This window comes from Micrasema longulum, unplaced genomic scaffold, assembly GCF_059751315.1.
Source record: "Micrasema longulum isolate JH-2025_06_02 unplaced genomic scaffold, ASM5975131v1 h1tg002119l, whole genome shotgun sequence".
In the NCBI taxonomy this organism is placed as follows: Eukaryota; Metazoa; Arthropoda; class Insecta; order Trichoptera; family Brachycentridae; genus Micrasema; species Micrasema longulum.
Window position 1 is genome coordinate 75,983 of NW_028279284.1, and position 12,454 is coordinate 88,436.

Here is a 12,454-nt window from a genome sequence, read left to right on the forward strand (position 1 = left end):
GTGTGGCATATTTCACCCTGCCATGATGAAGAATTGTGTTAAATATGATTGTTATTACACATGATATTATATGATAGTTCACTGTTATTGAATGTATTCAAATGAATGTATTAAATTCTCAAGAAATTGAAATCTACCTAAAAGTATGTTTTTTTTAGTTGATATTTATTCATAACGCTTTTACATACTGCCACAAACTTATCTTGCTTCGATAAACGCTTACATGTTAAAAAAATCTCTTGTCTGAAAATCGTCTATCGTGTCTGAAAAATAAATGTAATAAATAAACATGATGCGAGAAAAAGTAAGAAAGTACATTAAATTTATCATTAGTTGCTATATATTACACAACAATTAAAAAAATACAAACTTTTCAAAAAAAAATCTCGAAAAGTTAAAAAAACAATAAAAATAATCAGAAAATGACCAAATTTGTTAAAAAATAATCAGAAGCACCAACCATATTTCAAAATAAAATATAAAAATAACCAAAGTTTATCTATGATACCTTTCAAAGTAATCTCCATTTTTTAAAACAAACCATTTTAGTTCAAAATACAACCTTGACCGTAGCGCGACAATGAGCTAATAAATGAAACTAAGTAATCACAAAAAAATATTTTTACTTTAGGATATAATCATAAGTAAACGCATAATTACTCAAACCAATTAAGCATGCATTTGTCAAGCTGATTACCCTGGAATACTTTTATGTAGTCATAGTTCAACAATTCTAATGTGAATTGGTAGCGTTAATCCTGTATGAAGCGAAACAGTGTGCGATGTTAGGAAAAAAAAATCTTAAAAAAAAATTAGAATCCTCATTTCTAACATGAGGTCATATCTTATGGATCCAATATATAGATACTACGATTGATAATAGACATATATTAGTCCAGCTAATAACAAAGATAAATGAAACAATATAACGATTTAAAGGTTGGTAAAGAGGTATACATACCTATAAATGATTGATTTGTGATCATTATTAAACTCTTTCTGTATTATTAGACAGGAACCAACTGATTATTAAGCACATTGCTACTTCGGTTTTTTTTAACTCATGGGTTCCCATTTCCAGATGGGCGTTCTACATTATTCTACTGCGAGTAGTATTGGATTGTTTCTCCTATTTTACATCTTTAATTTATTGTGGTTGTAGTCAGGTACTCCAGGTTACCACAGGACCACACACATTAAATTTTGAATTAAAATACTACTCGCAAACAAAAATTTCTTTAAAGTAAAAAAGAATCATACAAAGTATAATTGTATAGGTACAAAGAAATAGGAATGTTTGTATATAATTTTTAGTTGATTTCGTCACTTATAAGGTAGGTATCGATCATGTTATGGAAAAGAATTTCGCATTGGGCTTCCAAGCGTGAGGTCCTAAGCTTAAGCTTAAGTTACATTTTTAACTTTAGGGTCAACGAGAAAGTAATTTTTGTCTTTGAAAAGTCTTAAAGTAATTGCACGCCACTGGCTAATAGAGTCGCCCATACGGACAAAAAACATAATATGATTATCAACTATGAAGTTAGCTACAGTTTACAGCAATACAACGGGCCGTAGGTACTTAAGTACATCGTAAGCGCAAACTGAAACCGTCAGTTACACGTTTATTGTCAAACTAAAAACCGAACCAAAAAATGGAACGCTTTTGTTCTACGCAATAGAGCCAAAGGGCTTCTCTAGTGAATCATTACTCTGAGGTCTTAATCCACGATTAACCATCGTATTTTTAAAACGCATAGTATTTTTTGTAACGTAGGTATATTTAAAAAATCATCGTAACAATACTTTTTTAATAATTCGGTATATCCTTATGTAGTAAAAGCACTTCCTCTACGTACCCGAAAACCGTTTTGAAAATTTTCGTTTCGCTCACACTGAAAAATCGGTTTTTAAAATTAAAAATCGAGCAGAAGGAGAATTTTGTGCCATTGAATCGACTTAAAACTGGAAGGATTTAATTAAAGCTTTTTCGCTCGTAACTTTCATTAAAAATCTGTACCAGAATCATCATCATCGTCATCATCATCAGCCGTCCCTTGTCCAATGGTGAACATAGGCCTCCCCCTTTAGTCTCCATATTTCCCTATCCTGAGTCAACCGCATCCAACCTCTTCCTGCAACTCATCTTATGTCTTCAGACCACCTTATTTGAGGCCTGCCAACACTTCTTCTACCCGTTCTGGGTCGCCATTCTAGGACTTTTTTGGTCCATCTAGAGTCTGTGATTTTGGCTATATGACCAGCCCAGATCCATTTCTGGTTGACAGCCCTATGGACCACATCGGTGACCTTTGTTCTCGCTCTTATCCATGTATTGGTTTTTCTGTCTCTCAACGAAATACCCAGCATTCTCCTTTCCATGGCTCTCCGTGTCACTGATAATTTGTGGAATTTTTTTTCGTGAACACAAAAGTTTCACAGCCATATGTCAGTACAGGGAGAACACAAGCATCAAAAAGTTTATTCTTTAAGTAATGTGAATACTTCGTAGATTTTAGGATATATGAGAGCTTACCAAAGGCAGCTCATGCTAAACCTCGCCATCTTTCTATTTCTACCTCTTGATTATCTTTCCCAGAATATTATGTAAATATTATTTCGAAGCGTGCTTGTTGTTCTGTGTTTTGGTGTCAACAGTCTCTTGCAATAACTTATAAATACCATTAATTTTACTAAACAGTATATTTTTTGTAATTAATTAAGGTACCTATAAAAACATTCTAGTCCTTTTCAATGCCATGATAATTATTCCGTGGGAAGGTATTTGTTTGTTTGGAATAAAGGTATAATTGCCCCATTTACAATATTAATAAAACGGCGCTTGATCTAACATCAATTGAAATAAATTCCTGTTTTCAAAACTTGTGTGATTGGATATTACTTTGAATAATTGATGTCAATTAATTTATTAAGTATTGGTTTAGGTAGAACTAGGTAATTCATAAATGTAACTAATTAGAACCTGTTTTGAAATATTTAATAGCTAATGTGCGTATATTGTTCAAATCAATAATTACTGCTTAACTAAGCCACGGTTTTGTTTTCATAATTCAGCAAGAAGGTTTTCTAAACTTATAAAAAAAACAAATTAAACGTATATGTAAATTAAGTAACGAAAATTATATATTATGTGGATATATTTAGGCAACTCAATTAGTCAACCATCTAAACATTTAAAACTATTTTTATATACTTACGTAATGAATGAAAAAAAATTACAAGGTTAGTCAGGTACCTATATCTTGATATGTTATATTTACCTCTCCAAATAACGACTCTTATTTTAAAAGAGGTTAAATCCACCTTGATATTTTTGCGCACCTGTCGTGTGCACAATGTAACTACATTTATATGCACACAATGTATATAATTTAATTTATAGACGTTAATGAGGTTGAAATTAAAAATTATTCGGTTTTAAATTAATGGCAACACAACAAAGACGATGATACGATACAACATAATAAATATTTATTATAACAATGAATAATTTATTAATTAAACGCATTGTTGTTTTCTCGTACTTGAATCTTGAGTTTTTTTATTGCTGGAATTTTAATGATATTTTTTATCTTCAGAAACATACGAGTGATGTTGATCTCGATTATTATTTACTTTCAAATCCTCTGGTATTTCATTTGAGTTTCATATAATAACAAGAATACTATTATATATAATATTTTTAATATTTAAAATATGACCCCTTTTATTATTATCATAGGCAATCGAAATGACACAAAATTAGACAGAGGAGAGACTATCACTCCCCCTCATTTCTGTGTACTGTACTTCATGATCCTAACGCACCTATATACCTCCATGTAAAATTTCAAAGCTTATTAGTTTATGATTTGCCTCTTCGTTCTAATTCTCAAAGCACTCTCTTCTAAATCACACGCGGCTCGACTATGGAATCATCTCCCATCCACTATCAAAGACGTTTCTCCAGTATCTATGTTTAAATCATGTCTGCAGAAACATCTCCTTTCTTTTCCTTAATATATCCTATATTCCTCTTTATTCCCTTTCCCCATTGGGTAATAGTATTGATTTAAGGTAATTTACATACAAACGCAGTTATTTCTATTTTTGTATATTATATTTTTTATCGAATACGTTTTTTAACTTAAATTATATAAATGAAACTTTAATTTTATTGGTTGGTTGGATGAAATTGCTATTTGGCAATAAGACCGCCAATGCATAATTCACGTTATTTATTTCATCTTCTTCTTCTTCTTCAGCCTTCTGTTCTCCACTGCTGAATATAGGCCTCTTCCATATCTTTCTTTTTTACTCGGTCGGTTGCTACTTGAAGCCAATTTTTACCCCCTATAGCAGCTATGTCGTCTGACCATCTTTTTTGAGGTCTTCCGACGCCTTGCTTATTCTCCCAAGGTCTCCATTTCACATTATTTATTAAGAGTTAAATAAATAAAAATAAAAGTAAACCAAATCCAATAAAATCTTATATTATTACAGCAGGTGCCAACTACTTAATGTTTTATCGTTTTAACGTTTATTTTATGTCTCATTTATCTAATAATATCCAATACTTATCTATATCGAATAGCAGTTATAAAAAATACATAAAATCCCAAAGATAACTTCTTTTCAAACGGCACTTTTGAAGTAGATATGGAATATTTTTATTAACATGTGAACATAATGTATGTAAAAACGAAAAAAAATAGTTTAGGTCAGTTAAGAAACAAAACTTGAATTCTATAAAATAAATAATTTGGTCAAAAAAGTAATTTACAGATAGTATAATTTAATTTTTATGTAAAAAAATAAACACATTTGCTCCCTCAAATATTATTCTATCATAAAGTATCGTTTACATGTGGATAATATAGATAAAGTAATATTGTCTTGTCTCAGCTCCGTGAACAGCCTTGACCGCGCAGGACAGAACATTGGGACAATGTGAAAATTCGGCCGCAGTTCACACGTGAGCATTGCAAAAATAAATACCGACGGCGTTTATTACCAGCGAGTTCACAAAAAATATTGTTCATTTTATATTAAGATGTATTGGAATTGTTAAAGGACGAACTAAATATTAAAAATGTTTGTTTTGCCGCCATTTTCGGTTAAAAAAAAATGCGGGGGAGCGACACGTACACGCTGAGAAAATCACTATTGTCATCAAGCGAATCGCTATTGTCATAAGGTCATGTCCGTACGCGTTCACACGACGCGACGTCCGTTCACTGCCCGTCTATGACCATGTCTCAAAACAATTTTGTGTCTTACAAATTGCTGTTTACATATGGACAATGGTCGAGTCCTGGGAAAGTGAAAGTACATTTCTCCACACACCCGAGATCGTTTTAAAGACTGTGGGTCTTCCTATCGGTTTCACTCGTACAAAAAAGCAATGATGTTTGTTAAAAAATGAGTTGATCTTTTGAAATTTCATATATAGCAATTTCAATTGAATTTAACTTTACTACTTTCACTGCGAGTTTGGCAAATTAAATGGAGGGCCTTTGTCGTATATTCTCATTCATGCTCATGACCATATTGCAAACACGAATGTTAGCAAATTAAGTCCTGTGACAGAGCAATATTGTATTGTCCGCGTGTAAACGGCCTTTAAAATAAGCGTTTCATCGGACCAAACGAAGCAACAGCCGTATAAGACGCCGACTCTCGGCAGTGGTTTTTATATAAATACTAAATTGAATGATTTTAAGTTTTTTTCTCGGCGTTTTCATTTTTAAATGTATTTATAGTAATTCTAACATGTTTTTTTTAAACTCGTAATACTCCTTTGCGTTCTGTTCAGGTGTATTTACCTTTCCCATCCAGTTCTTTATTTCATAATCTTTTCACTTTGATCGGGCCGCCAATTAATTTAATGAACGTCGCGTTATGTGTATTGACTTAGAGTACAACAGTAAGTAGACAGTCATGTACGTTTGATGCTTGCAGAAGTGGTGAGGAATGAACTACTGTTTGTTCAAATAAATTAATACATGAAAAGGATATGTCAAAATATATTCCACTGTTTGCTTCTTGACAACATGACTAGAATACAGACGGGTATATACATTCATACACGTGGATTCAATAAATAAATGCATTGACTTTTCCGGTTTTTTGTACTTACAGTGTGTAAAATGTTTATTGAGTTAGAACAGACGAGGAGAAAATGTATTTTCTAAAGGCCTTTCCTGCATTTTTTACTAAGAAATAACTATAAATTATGATTTATAATTCTCTTCTAGGTGTGTTTAGAATACGAAAACTAGTCAATTATTTTGTAGAATGAAAATTATCTTAAAAACTAGTAAGTAGTATTTTGCGGCACCGAATTTGATGGAATATTCTGACGGATGATAAACTTACTTCAGGAGATTTTAATATCGTTTAGGAAGTTAATTTAATGTATCAAAATCGGGGAATAAAAACATCATTTGTATTCTTTGCTATGTTTATGTATGTATATAGGTATATATATGAGATATACATTTAATAATTTAGTATTATAAATAAACTTTAAACAATCACAATTAAATAGGTATCTTTGAAATACTAATGTATATCTAATATAAGTGAGTGTAAAAAGGAAAAATCTTGTAGTAGGTATCTATTGCCTACACAATACTTGGGTATTATACAAATATAATTTAAATATATATTGTTTAAAATATATTATGTATTTAAACTCATTAAAATAACATCACATGAGCTCTTGGATTTACTTTCAAATTAGTCTCACAGACAAAAATAAATAAATTCAATTGCTAATATATAATATTGAATTCTTTACCCTTACTGTTTTTGTATAAATGCTATATATTTTATAATAAAAATACTAGTATCGAAGATGTCGCGAAAGCGATGAAACCGTTCATTGGTTATTTCAAATTTGTAGGTTTAAGTATCATTCGTTTTTTTATTTCTCCAATAAATTAGTAATAATGAATTTGTTATAATAACTTTAAAAATTATTTAATTATGTGTTAAATAAATTTTGGTGATTTTTTTATGTCTGGCTGACTCCACAACGAATATGCGTTTTGCAGTAAACGGCCAGATGTAATATTGAATGATACCTCATTCAAACTTTGAATGTATGAGGTTACATTCTGTATTAAAAAATATTTTCAAAAGGTACTTTCAAATTAATCAATTTATTAAACTAAAATACTAATCTACTTTAATTTATTTAAGATAACTAGATTTCTGGAGGCAATAATCCCATCAGCATCTATACCCTAAGATTTTTCTAGTGCTGTGGGTGTTTTCTGCAAATTTAGAAATGTCGTTTTCGTGATCTACTCTATTTTCAGACGGTGATAATTACAGTATTTTGTATGAAAGCGGCCTCGCCTTTTAGCAGAACATAGAATTGGCCTTACTGCACCAATATCTTATTTTTCCTAAATGGTGGACTGGCTGCTTTTTGCATAAATACGTTCAATTAATATAATAGATTATTCTATTTGTTGTTTATCACCGGTATCTCCATCGATCATATACCCGTCTTATCCTAAGTCGTTTGCTCTTCGCAGAGCAGTCGTGATCACGTTGGCAGTAGGGAAGCACCTCATTAGGATCCGCCTCTATTCCGTTTCTGGAGGCCTCCTGAAGAGAGACGCCAGTCGCCTCTGTCACCAAGTGCGTCCATATTATAGGACTTCTTCCGCAAGAGCGAGTTCCATGTTGTCTCTTCGCTTCGTAACATGGCCAAAGTACCTGAGAAAACGGAATTGCACAGTTGAAGAAAGACGCAGTTCAATACCCAATCCTAGGATCACAGAAACATTAGTCCTATGGGCTGTTCATTGTATCCTTCTTATAGCTGTCTTTCTCTCACAAGTCTATGTTTCTGCGGCGTACAAGAAGATAGGAAAAATTAGGGTTTGGACCATTTTTATTTTTGTAGATTTAGTTTGACTTTTTGTCGCCAAACTTTTTTAACTTCATTCACCAGTAAGTAAGCTACATATTTATAGATATTATTAGACGTATCAATACAGTATCAATAAAATAGAAAGTTGACATAATCTAAACATCAACAAATTACTACAGGGATGGAGAATACCTTAAATAAGGGAATATGGAAGTCTAGGCATTTACAGGGCTTATGACCTGTCATGAGCTGGTTTAAGTGGCCACTTACACACTGTGTAACATTCACCATTTTGCCTATGTTAAAACATCAATATTTCTTCAATTTTTCCATTTGTTGATTTTAGTGAAGTTAAGAGCCGAAACCTTTATTAATGTGAAGAGATTCATCTGACTGAATAATTTCACATACTAGGCAACGCCTGAAAACAATTTTTCAATTTTTAAACTTCTTCTTGGACCAGTTGGTTTCATTACAATATTTGAGTTTGTCCAAATGTTCGTAGACAAAAGACTGGATTTTGTCTACGAATATTTGGACAAACTCAAATATTGTACAAATATTTCGTTTTAAGAATTTCGAGGTACTTCGAGGTAGAGCCTTAACCATGCTCAATTCTTTGCAAGGCATCATTCTAGACAGCATCGCGGACCTGACTTAAAAGAACGACAGAGAAGCCTGGAGGCCGTTTTTGGACATAATATGTTCTAACTAAAGAGCGGACATGAAATGTTGATGATTCTACAAAACCATGTATAGCGTGATAAATTGCCTAACTGATGGGTCGATGTGTCCATATTTCCCCTTAACCTGTAGGTGAATAACAAGTATCCGAACACCAATCATTTGAACAAAGATGTATGATTATTAATTGCCGTGGTCTTAAAATAATGGCTCTATACATCCTCACACCAGTGGAGGAATTTAATAGGTACCTGTATTATTATTTCAAACTTTATAATGATGCAAATTATTACACTCGGATATAATGTAGAAACTATTTTACATTATACATGGATGATGATATATGTATTTGATCTTGATTATAAAGAATGACATGCACTTTTATTCAAAATTATTTAAATTGTGGATACCTATTATTAAAGACATGGATAGGCTCAATTATTTTTGAAAGAAAGATAATTGAAAACAGATACAGGTATTTTACTTAAGCCAGGTGTCTAAGGTGAATTTTATATGGCGGGATGAGGAAGTTCAGTGGTTTTATATACATGTATATGTTTCAATTAGTTAATATCATCGACATATTAATACATAGACGCGCCATATAAAATATTTGTAAAGTGGTGACACGAAAACGTACCCATAGTAACTGAGTTTGTTTATTTATACCAGGGATGTATTCAACCAGCGCGTGCATGTACTACCAAGAATTGGAGGATGCTCATTTTTGTAAAAAAAAAGTTAGTATTTTAATGTTAACAATCAACATTTGTTTTTGGAAAATCTCAATCAGATTTTTCAAATCATTTTGGTTTCGATTCAAAACGTCACACCTGGCTGGTGGCGGTCTGAAGAACGACTAAATACACGTTGGGCATGACTGAGGGTTTGGGCTTGAGTTAAGTGTCATAATTTTTAAGGGCTAGGGCATGTCTATGTGTATTAAAAATAAATGGAAACTAAGCCAAAACTAAAAATATTTTTTTTTATGAGTCGTATTATCATCGCCACAATTTTCGTTTTTTTATTTTTATTACTCTGCGCGTGACGTCACTAGTTCTCTTCGGTGAGTTGTTCTAATTGGTGGGTTGGCTATCCGGAAATAGAAGAACTTGGGACGTAATTTTGAGTAGTTCATTTTTTATGATTTTTTCATACATTTTAGAGAATTTTCGCCGTAAAATTAAAAGCTCTAATTTTTACAGGGTGTAAGAAAACATTTATATTTAATTTTCAGTGCTATTTTATTTCTCATTAGGAATCACTTATTATGTATTTTTAATAATAAGAGTTTAAATAAGTCATTTTCTATTGATGCCTACTATTTACAATATTTATAGGTAGGTATGATGAAAAAGAGATGGTGCTTCATAAAACGATTGTTCGAAATTATGTTCCGAAAAACTCCGAGCGTCGTTGCGTAAACTTGCCGTGCAAAACGCGTAGTAGAGTAAAAAATACTTACTGCCTATGCCAGTTTACTGTGAATTCAAAGCTGTATGTCGCGCTTTTTTATGCTGCTTCACGTTTACTGACTACAAATTAGGTTCCGTAACTTAGGTCGCTTGGAACACAAGACGGGAGCTTAGTGCTGCACCTAGTGTATACAGGTCCCGAGGAATTATTATTTAATTTATTTTTCTTTTATGTAATTATACCTCAATGTTGTTTTTACGTTTTTTATTTTATTCTCGATTCAGTTTGTCGCAGGAGGCAATACTTGCTGTTCACAATGGAGTTTTAGTGCCGACCCCAATGAATGGGAGCTAAGTATGAAATCGGAAAAACAATTTTGCAAGTAGGTTGAATGCGGCCGAAATGCGATCTCTCTGGTGAATGTGTGGTAAAACGATGTATGAAAGGTGCACAAATGCCGAGATCCGTGCACTAGGTAAGGCTGAGACTAGTACTATCGACAAAATCAAGAAAAGGGTGCTGCGTTGGTTGGTGGTACATGTAGAGCGAGTGGACAGCGAAAGAACGGCTAAAAGGATCAACGATGCGAATGTTGGTGGATGCAGAAAATATGAAAGACCGGGAAAGACATGGCACGATCAAATCCAACAAATACTTGAAGATGGACATGTCAAGAGTAGGAATAATCGGCGTGTGTGCATGAGAAGATGTATGAATGTAGAGGGAAGCGAGGTCTTTATGCAAAGACAGAGTGATATGGCGTACTATCCTCTCTGCCTATCTCTGCGGGAAAACAGCGTGATGATTTGTTGTTGTAGTTGATATTTTAGTAGATGTTTTTGATCGGTGTAAAAGGGTAGCCCCTAGCAAAAGCGAATTTCGTTTTCTTTTGAAATAAGAATTCGCCTACCCACAAATAATACGTAATACCTACTTGGTATCTTCTACACATTTAAAAAATGCGCCCTTTTGTTATTGTGCAAGAACTATCACAGAAACATCTAACATAAACAGTTGAGTATAGGGCTATGAATAATCACCATGCATTTGCGTAGTAATTTTATTCAGCCACAACAAGTTTATAGGAAGAAAAGCCACGCCGCGTCCTTGCTTGTTCAGTATTATAATTGATAGAGATTCAGCCGCTTATTTTTATTCCCTACTCAAGCATGTTTGAATAATTCCCTCTCTGAAACCAACTCGCCTTTTATGGCAACTGGGAGGCAAGTCAAGCGTGAATATGGCAAGGAGAAAAGACGAGTAGGTTATAATGGAGTCACTTTCCCAGCGGGACTTTCATTTACTATTCTTAATAATTAATTAAGTAGGTACATACATTAATTTCGTTAATAAAACATATATAATTACAAATGCACAAGTAGTGTGCTTGGTGGAGTTTGAGTTTTTTCTTTTCTTTAAGTTTAAATTGAAATAAGACGCAACCTTTGTCTATTATGTCAACGACTTTGGATTTTAAACTACAAACACAACACTAATAACATTAAAACGACCCCACTTTTGCACACCAAAATGTACCGATTAACTGTACAATTAAGATTACTTGAAAATTGTTTACCTATTGATTTGTCAGAAGTATAAATATTTATCTCTTTTTTTGAAAATGCGATCGTATGATCGAAGCGTATGCTTCTGCTCGATAGACGTGAGTTTTACCCACTAATGTAAGTTTGTAGTATCGTATGCATTTTCCATAATTAATCAACGAACTTACTAATTATCTCAAAAACTCTATCAGTGGGTGATAATTAATAATATGTGCCCTCTTTTCATATAATACGCAGATATGCAAGTAAATGTATTAATTTCGTTAGCGTGGTAAGGGTCTAACGTCTAACCTAATGGTTAGATGTATCTACCTTAGACGCAACGTTTTAAAAAAGGGAATCGTTTCTAAAAGCCACAAGTCTTCGTGCTTAGTGAACTCTGGGCACGACCGAAGGCGAAAGTTTCTCTCTGGTCTCTAACAAGATTGCTACGGGATTAAAGACCGCAGGATGCGGTTATAAGATTGATCTAAATTACCGCAAAGACACGGAGTACTAAAGATATCTACCAAGAAACAATTTGAATCCAAACTGCTTAATGGGAAGTAAAGCGATGAACTGGGATGTAGGTTTATACAAAACATGCTTAGTGGTTAGGTTCATGGAATAGATTCTCTTCTTTTTTACCTCATTTGAATAGAATTAGAATAATTAATTGTTTCAATTTTTCTAGTCTTGATGGGCTATGTTGGTTTAATAATGTAAAAAGGAAACCTATACTGTTATGTTTTTCTTATTATGTATTTTTGTATAATTTAATTTAGTACGTACTGTTATTTGGCATATGATTTATTGCTCCTATTCCTTATATTTCTTACTATAATTGAGTGAATTTCTAGAAAACATAACTCAATTATCATTTCAATTATGCTTTTATATATATATATATATATATTCTTTTTCT